Source organism: Propithecus coquereli, unplaced genomic scaffold, assembly GCF_000956105.1.
Source record: "Propithecus coquereli isolate 6110/MARCELLA unplaced genomic scaffold, Pcoq_1.0 Scaffold943, whole genome shotgun sequence".
Classification (NCBI taxonomy): Eukaryota; Metazoa; Chordata; class Mammalia; order Primates; family Indriidae; genus Propithecus; species Propithecus coquereli.
In genome coordinates this window covers 40,666-48,690 of record NW_012155763.1, presented here as the reverse complement: position 1 = coordinate 48,690, position 8,025 = coordinate 40,666, and positions in this window count along the sequence as shown.

The window sequence follows — 8,025 nt, the reverse complement described above, 5'->3', positions numbered from 1 at the left end:
CTGCTGCTGGATCCTGTAAGGCAGGTGAGTAGTAACCGACACAGGAGTGTTCAGACGCCTTTCCCACCAACAGTCCTGCCAGGAGGCCCCTACCTGGAGCCCTTCTCAGCCCTCCCCCATCCCACAGCCTGCTGCACCCTGTGAGGACAGGCTGGTGACTGTATTGTGGCAATGCCCAATCAGCATGGATGGCAGAGTGGACAGCGACAGAGGAGGGAGAAAAGGACATCGACAGGCTGAATTTTCTACCTAATATGGGTCCGGAAGAGTCAGGGATAAGGGGAGAGAGAGTAGCAGCCCCTTAGATGCTGGTGGAGGAGGAGAAAGAGAAAGGGGCTGGGTACATGCTGGACAGGCTGTGCGGGTAGAGACAATTGGGGAGGAGAGGCGGGGGAGATAAGCGCTGCTTGCAGTCTCATTGGCATCCCACTTTCAGGACAAGAGTAAGGCTTAAGGTTTGTTATTACTTTATTTGTTCATGGTAGGTTATTTCCATCTCCCTCGTACCTTGTGCTTCTCCATGTCCCCCAGTGCCCTGACCTCTCAGCTCTCCCTGCCCCACTTCGGCTTCACCTCTCTTTTCCCAACACCCCATTCCCTAAGCAATTCCCACTTCAGATTTGTCAGAGCGAGGATCTGAATTTCTCATTCCTCTAGAGAGCTTCCTTCCATGGGAGCCTTCTCACAAGTCTTGGTAACCTGTGGGCTGGCATCCTTCAGTCAAGTCAACTCTCTTCCATTGGCTGTGGCCTGAACAGGTGTATTTTGCATGCACCAGAAAATGCACCTGTGGATTTCCCTTCTCTAGAGACAAGGAGGGAAACAATTGCCTATAGAAGGATCTGAGGGTCTGATGTTCCCAATATTAAAATATCTTGTGCTCTGATTTTTTCTATTAAATAGAATCAACAAAGACACAATACTGTAGTTTCTAAATGATGCTCTCATGAGCATCAGAATAAAACCTATCCTAACCTCCCACACAGCCCATGGGCCTGTTATTCTCAATGATGTCTTTTCATCTGGGTGCGAATTAGGTTTTAGTGGAGAGCACGATGGATGTCTCTCCAAAATGGCGAAGAAGAGGACTTGGGTCCTTGAATGACCTACTACTACACAACTACTGCCTTGCTCTTTTTTTTTTTTCAGAGTAATGGTGGAAGAAATCTGGTGTGCAGCATGATCTCCCCATCTCCCCTGTGTCTGAGAGCCTTACCCAGAGAGTTTAGAATGAAGAGAATCTCCTGTCCAGTGTAACTCAGGAAAATTATATCGGCATGAAATCATATCAAACCAAAAGCAGTGAAAATGCACCTTCTGTTTCAATTGCTGGTACAAGGGAGTTTTATTCTAAACCCTTTTTTTTGGATTTTCCAGGACTCTGGGTAGGCATAAGCATGTAAGTGACATGATGTTTTGGCAAAGGCCACCTCCACCCTGGCAGTGCTCGTGTGAGCATCCACAGCCACTTGGTCAGATCCACGTCATTTCTGTGCATCCCCACCTGTCTGCCAAGTAAAAAGCTCAGCACGTTCTTGGAGGCCAGGTTGGGTTTTAAGTATTCGTCGGCCTTTCTCCTGTTTGCGGTGGGCTTGCTCACCCTGACTTTAGGGAGTTCTTCATCCATCACTGGTTGACTCCACACAGCCTCAGGAAGTCAGCACAGCCAGGAAAGCCTGATAAAGATGATGAAATCCAGATAATGAAGTGAACCCAGGGGCCTCTTATTCACTGCCCAGTGCCACCCACCCCCAACACACACACACCCTTAATGCCAGCAGCAGTCCTGAGAGATTGCTTTGGAGCATCATCTGATTTGAAATGCCAACGTTTTCATTTCTTTCATTCTGCCTTACACATGTGTCTGTGTTCCTAATCTGCTCTGTTTTACTGAGGCAGTTTTAATTCCTGTTTTAATTTCTATGTCTATCGTGTAGGTTTTCATATCTTGTAGGCCAAGCCCCCTATCAAGGTAATTCCCACATGTGTTCTCATACTTTTAATAGAATAATCAACTCATATTGTTCCATGAAAAAATCGTATGGAGGTTTGTGACTGTGCTTGCACAGAATTTATAGATTAATTTGGGGAGAAGAATTGATATAGTAATTCATTTTCCTGTCTAGAAATAATGGTATTTTGGAGTCAAACAGGAAAGTGAAAAAACATTTCCTGTATATTTCCCACCATTTTTAGAAACCACATTCACTTGTGTTTGGTTGCCAGTGTGAATTGGGTACATTATTGCTATTATTTCATAATTTATTCTTAAAGGAGCTTACAGTGTCTTCTTTCATGTGTTGAACTCGTGTCTACCTTACTTCTTTGTCAAACACCTAGGAGATTGACTTGGTTGACAAAAGAAGAGAAAGGCAATTTTTCTGAAATTCCTTTTGAGAACAGAGTATGTTTTATCAATAGTATGAAATGAAATGCAGCCATGGAAAAGTGAAGGGGTTCTCTATGTACTGACGTGGAAAGGATCTCCAAGAAATGACCATTGAAGAAAGAAACACTTAAAACTTTATGCACCTTATCACCCTATTTTTGTTTCCTCACAGAGCCATGTATATGAATAAAAGCAAATGCAGAAAACAAGGTCTGGAACAATTTACAGCATACTTATGATGGAACTGCTTCTGGTGGAGGGATGTAAGGTGGAGGGGCACAAGAAAGGAGGTGTTGAGACAGAATAGCGTCTGGGCTTGGACCCCTCACCCCTGACCATGGGAGTCAACATAACACGACTGCATTAGCTGCACAGGGCTAAAATAGTTTCCTAACTGCCAGAATTTAGCCCCTGCCCATACAAGAAAAGGGCTCAACCATCTGTCTCTTGAGTGATGCTCTTCAGGACCAATGAAGCAAGACACTGAGACAAGCTGATAAGGAACTTGCCTGCAAAGAAACCAGACTTATCCGGATCTAACTGCCTCAAGCCAGAATAGACCTATCCCCTGCACACACACACACTGACCTTACCCTGACATTTTCCTCATCGTGATCTCACTTTAATGCTAAAAGTCACTCAGGGTGGAGATTTAACCTGCTAATGAGAGTTGTGACGCATGAAGAAGCACGCGATAGAATTGTGCAGGCACGAAGTGATCTCCACCTCTACACGCTTACATGTTAGCCCTTTCCCACCTACGCCTCTTTAAAACGCTCCTCTCGGGGATCCAGCCTGAGGTCTCTTTCCTTTGTGCTGTCTCCCTTGTCTCGGGCATCAGCCCCAATAAAGCCTTGTCTGTCACTCCTGGGAGTGCCCTGTTGATTTCCATGGCGTAGAGAGCCCAAGGGCCCTTCCAGTGCCAGTGGCACTGTCAGAAACACAGGACCATCGGTTGTGTGTATGTCATTCTTGGGTTTATTTCCACGACAAGCATGAGCAAATGTGTGCGGCCAATCCTGTCAATGGTGTACCAGTGAAACAAGGTTCTTTGGAGGCACAGATTAGAGCCCCAGAGAGACAACACCATGGCAGGTTGATGCTCAGTCTCTTTCTCACCTGTCTCCTCCAAGGGAATGATTACTGGCACAGGAACACAAGGAAGGGGCCTGGTCAGAGGGAAGTCACCAAAACCCAAAACCAACAAACACACAGGCAGTTGGTGAAGCTGTCGGTGGAGTTCAAGGCAAGAGGGCAGACTGAGCCAGGAAGATTTTCAGCTGGGTCTGTGACTTTAAGAGGTTCTCATTCAGGAGGCAGAAAAGAAGAGGTGATGACACCCTTCTCCAGTCCCTTAGCCCCCCCCATTTTACCAGCAATAAAGTAATGAGAGAAGGAAAACACCCCTGGCAATACCAGCCACGCCCCCGCCCCAGCTGGGGGCTGCCTTCTCCAGGGGCTTTCCATGCAGTAGTTCATTTAACCTCCTGACAGCTCCAGGGGAGTGCTACCGTCATTCCCATTCGTCCAGGACAGGAAACAGGCACAGGAAAGTGATGGAATTGGCCCAAGGTCACATAGCTAGTATGTGGCAGGAGCAGGATGTGAACCCATTGAGTCTGGCTTCAGAGCCACAGTCTCCACTCCTTCAGGAGCCTCCTCTTGACCCTGTGGAAGGCCGTCAAAGGATTCTCGTCCCTCCTCAATTTGTTTGGCACACTGAACACGGCATCCGTGTCTTTGTGTGGTTCTGTGTGGGGCAGGAGGAAAACTGCATGACTCAGCCTTGCCTGTCACTCAAGAAAGGCAGTGTGAGACCTGGGTCCCTCATACAGGCATCTCTGCCTCAATTTCCTCAGTTGTTATGGGAAACTGAGTGGGGCAGCCAGTGTGGGGGAAGCCACATATCCTCATAATGGTCATTTTATTTCCTCAGGAGGACAGCACTGTCGAAAATTACAAAGCCCTGTCCTCACTGTTATCCCTCCGACAGCTGGTAACACTCCATGTCCTACTTCTAGATGACACACCCATGGGCCACCCTGAATGTTAACAATGGAGTTGTGCTAATTCAGAGACTTGGATGGTAATATGGCTTTAGAATATGGTTACTCACACCCGACATTTCTGCAAACGAACACCCGGTTTACGTGAATTGCATATTATAAAAGGAGTGATGCAGAGTTATGGCCAAGGCTGGATACAGAGATAGAGGAAGAGCAGAGAATCCTACCTCGGGCTGAATCTCTTGGGGCTTTCACTGGGCGATTGGATCTTGAGGTCAAAGGTCCTGATTATTGCCCAGTGGACCTGTAGAAATGCAATGAACATTGTTAAAATATTTTGGTAATTCCTCCCACAGGACAAGTTTCAATGAACAGATTTTGCAGGAGCCAGGGAATAGCTCTGAGTCCAAGATAGCTGAGTGTGCAGGGAACAGATATGAACATCGTACCCAAACATAGGTAACATCTACTTCCTCTTCCAGCACCTTCTACTCACTCACTGTATTCAGCCCTGAATCAGGAGTAATCCAGGAGGTGGTGGCCAGTGCTCAGACTTCGCCATTCCATCTGGTACCAAGGTTCTGAGATCCATTGTGAGTCACCATGACTCCTCTTGGTAGTCAACCGATCAGTTTCTTTTGACTTCATTGTGAGCCTTCTGAAGAACTGATGCAAGGGGCTTACCTTGTTTTGGTTAAACTCGTAGCTCTCTCAGGGCAGAAAAGCAGCTACGTGGGCAGTGTTCCTTTAAAACATTGAAAGGACAGAAAAACTGCTATTTCCTTGGGCAAAGGATAAATAAAAGTTGGGAAAAACAATAGAAACCCTGAAAACTAGAGAGGAAAAGCTGGAGAGAGATAGTTGGGGAATAAGGACTTTGAAAGTTCTCACATATACTAAGTAATTTGGATTGGCCACATGCATGCCTTGAGCAGTAGTTACGCTCAGATAGAAATATACCCTAAGCTTCCTACGCTTTCACATCTGGGTAATCTTTAAGATCAATACAAGCAGAAAGTGTTGCTTAAGGCAGAATTGTAAAAGGTCTGACTAAGCATTAGAGGAGTGCCCCAATACAAATCTGTAAACACCAGGAAAGTATTTTTTCTCTTCTTTTCTTTTCTTTTTTTTTTTTTGAGACAGTCTCACTCTCTTGCTCGGGCTAGAGTACCGTGGCATCAGCCTAGCTCACAGCAACCTCAAACTCCTGGGCTCAAGCGATCCTCCTGCCTCAGCCTCTTGAGTAGCTGGGACTGCAGGCATGCGCCACCATGCCCGGCTAATTTTTTTTTCTATATATTTTTAGTTGTCCAGCTAATTTCTTTCTATTTATAGTAGAGACGGGGTCTTGCTCTTGCCCAGGCTGGTCTCGAACTCCTGAGCTCAAACAATTCACCCGCCTAGGCCTCCCAGAGTGCTAGGATTACAGACGTGAGCCACCGTACCCGGCCTGCATTTTCTTTTTTCCTTCCTCCATCCCTTCTTTTCTCTCTAGGCATTTAAGAAATCTCTGCCAAACCACTAGCTGATTATTAAACTAAAATAGCAGAGACTTTGGAAACCACACATAACAATGAAAACAGTCTTTACAAAGAATAGTTTGGAAAGTCACTATACAAACAAATACAATTCACATCAACAAGCAACAAAAATCACTGGGAAGGGGAAGAACCTAATTTCCAGAGTTGCCATATTATCATATTTAAAATTTCCCATTTTCATCAAAAAATTAGGCAAACAAATAAGAAAGTATGGTCCATTCACAGGAAAAAAAGAAATGAACACTCATTTGACATATTGTTTCACTCTGTTTTCTTTACTGATTGTTATATTACCATATTTACTCAGGGTGCTAGGAAGGGTCTCTCATAAACTACTTTTGGGGGCCTGCTTCTAAAGGGCCTGCTTCTAAAGGGCCACCCTTATCCAGAGGAGGGCAATCAGCAACACCTTATCTCACTTTAGATGGGTTTCATGTAATTTCTATTCTAGATACGGGGCTTCGTTTACTTGCTGGGGTTACCTCTGCTATGAAAGAGGGCCCATTATCACTCTGTGTGGAGGAGGGGAGCCTGTGAACATCTTGAGGACCTGCAGGATCATTGAGTCTACCAAGTCCAACTGTGGAGAAATAGTTCACCAGGCTCCCACTGAGGGTCCACTTGAAGAAGTCCATGGCCGACCACAGACACTGTACAGCAGATCCAGGTGCAGATGGTGGGAAGCAAAGATCCCTTCAATGGGCACTGTCTTGGACACTGCCATCAGGTGCTAAACACGATACATGAGTTTGCCCCTTTGAGGTCTCCACCTAGGTTGGAAACAAAGAAGTGAAAGAGGGCCTATGAAGTGCCTCTAAGAGCTCGCATCTTGTTGAAATTGTCAGAAATGAAAACCTTGGGTCTATCATACCAGAGTAAAGAGGTGTCCTATGGAAGAAGAGGACCCAAGCCCCCAGTAGAGGGGCCAGCCTTTAGGCAATCTAAAGTATCTGTTTAAAAAAAATGGAAAAATGAAAATGTTGATATTTTTGCTAATGTTTCTTTGATTATTTGTTTTGTCTGTAGGACAGAGAAACAGCTCCATGTGAGGATTTCCCTAGGCTATTGTCTCTTCTGTTGATCTGTCTTGCTGCTGGGTTTGTCATCTTAAACCTTGTTGTGTGCCGTATATGATTTCTGAATTTGCAGAAGCTTGTCTCTCAGATTACCTACAGAGTGCAACTACTAGCTCTGCCCTAAGAGGTCCCATGTTTCTTTCTAGCCCAGCCCTGTATCAGACGTTGTGTACGAGGCGACAATCCATTTTGCCTTGTCAATCCTCACTGCTATAGTTATTGCTTATGACTTTCTTTTCACCTGGTAATCTGTTGTTGTAAATATACTGCCAAACCTTTGCAATGACATACATAAGTATAAACCTTCCATCTAAAATGTCACCCCAATTTAGCAGGAAGTAGTTCGAGGACTATGTCACCCCTTCTACCACAGATACGGAAGGGTAAAATTGTCAGGGGGGAATAGGTAACAGAGTAGTCACCCCTCCTCCCATAGATATGGAAGGGTAATATTGACAGTGGGGAATATGTAACAGAAGGAATGGCCTGAGGGGTAAAAAAACTGCAAAAATATTTTCTGTCTTTTTAAAACATCCCCCATTCTTTATTGGGAACTAGAACCTATTTCCCTGCCTCAGGCCAGTGGTCAGGAGGGGCAGGGTAATGTCTTTTGTTCTTTGTGTTACAGGAGATGGCTCAGTCCCACCCTGACCAGGCAGGCAGAGGTCCTGGACGTCTGGGTGGACCTCCCAGGTGGGCGGGGGTCATGGAATTGTCTTAGGTGGAGATGGGACCATCAGAATCATCAACTGTAGTTGAACAGCAATTGCCTGAAGCTGAATGGCTTCCCTTTAAAAGCTCTATATTTCTGTTTATTATTGGGATGATAGCATTTCAAACAGGAGTCTCCATCTTCTTCATATGCCAGCAAATTAATGAAACTCCTCCTCTTTCCTTCTCCTCAAAAAAAAGAAAAAAGAAAAAAGAAAAGAAATGAATAGGCCGGGCGCGGTGCCTCACGCCTGTAATCCTAGCACTCTGGGAGGCCGAGGCGGGCGGATTGTTTGAGCTCA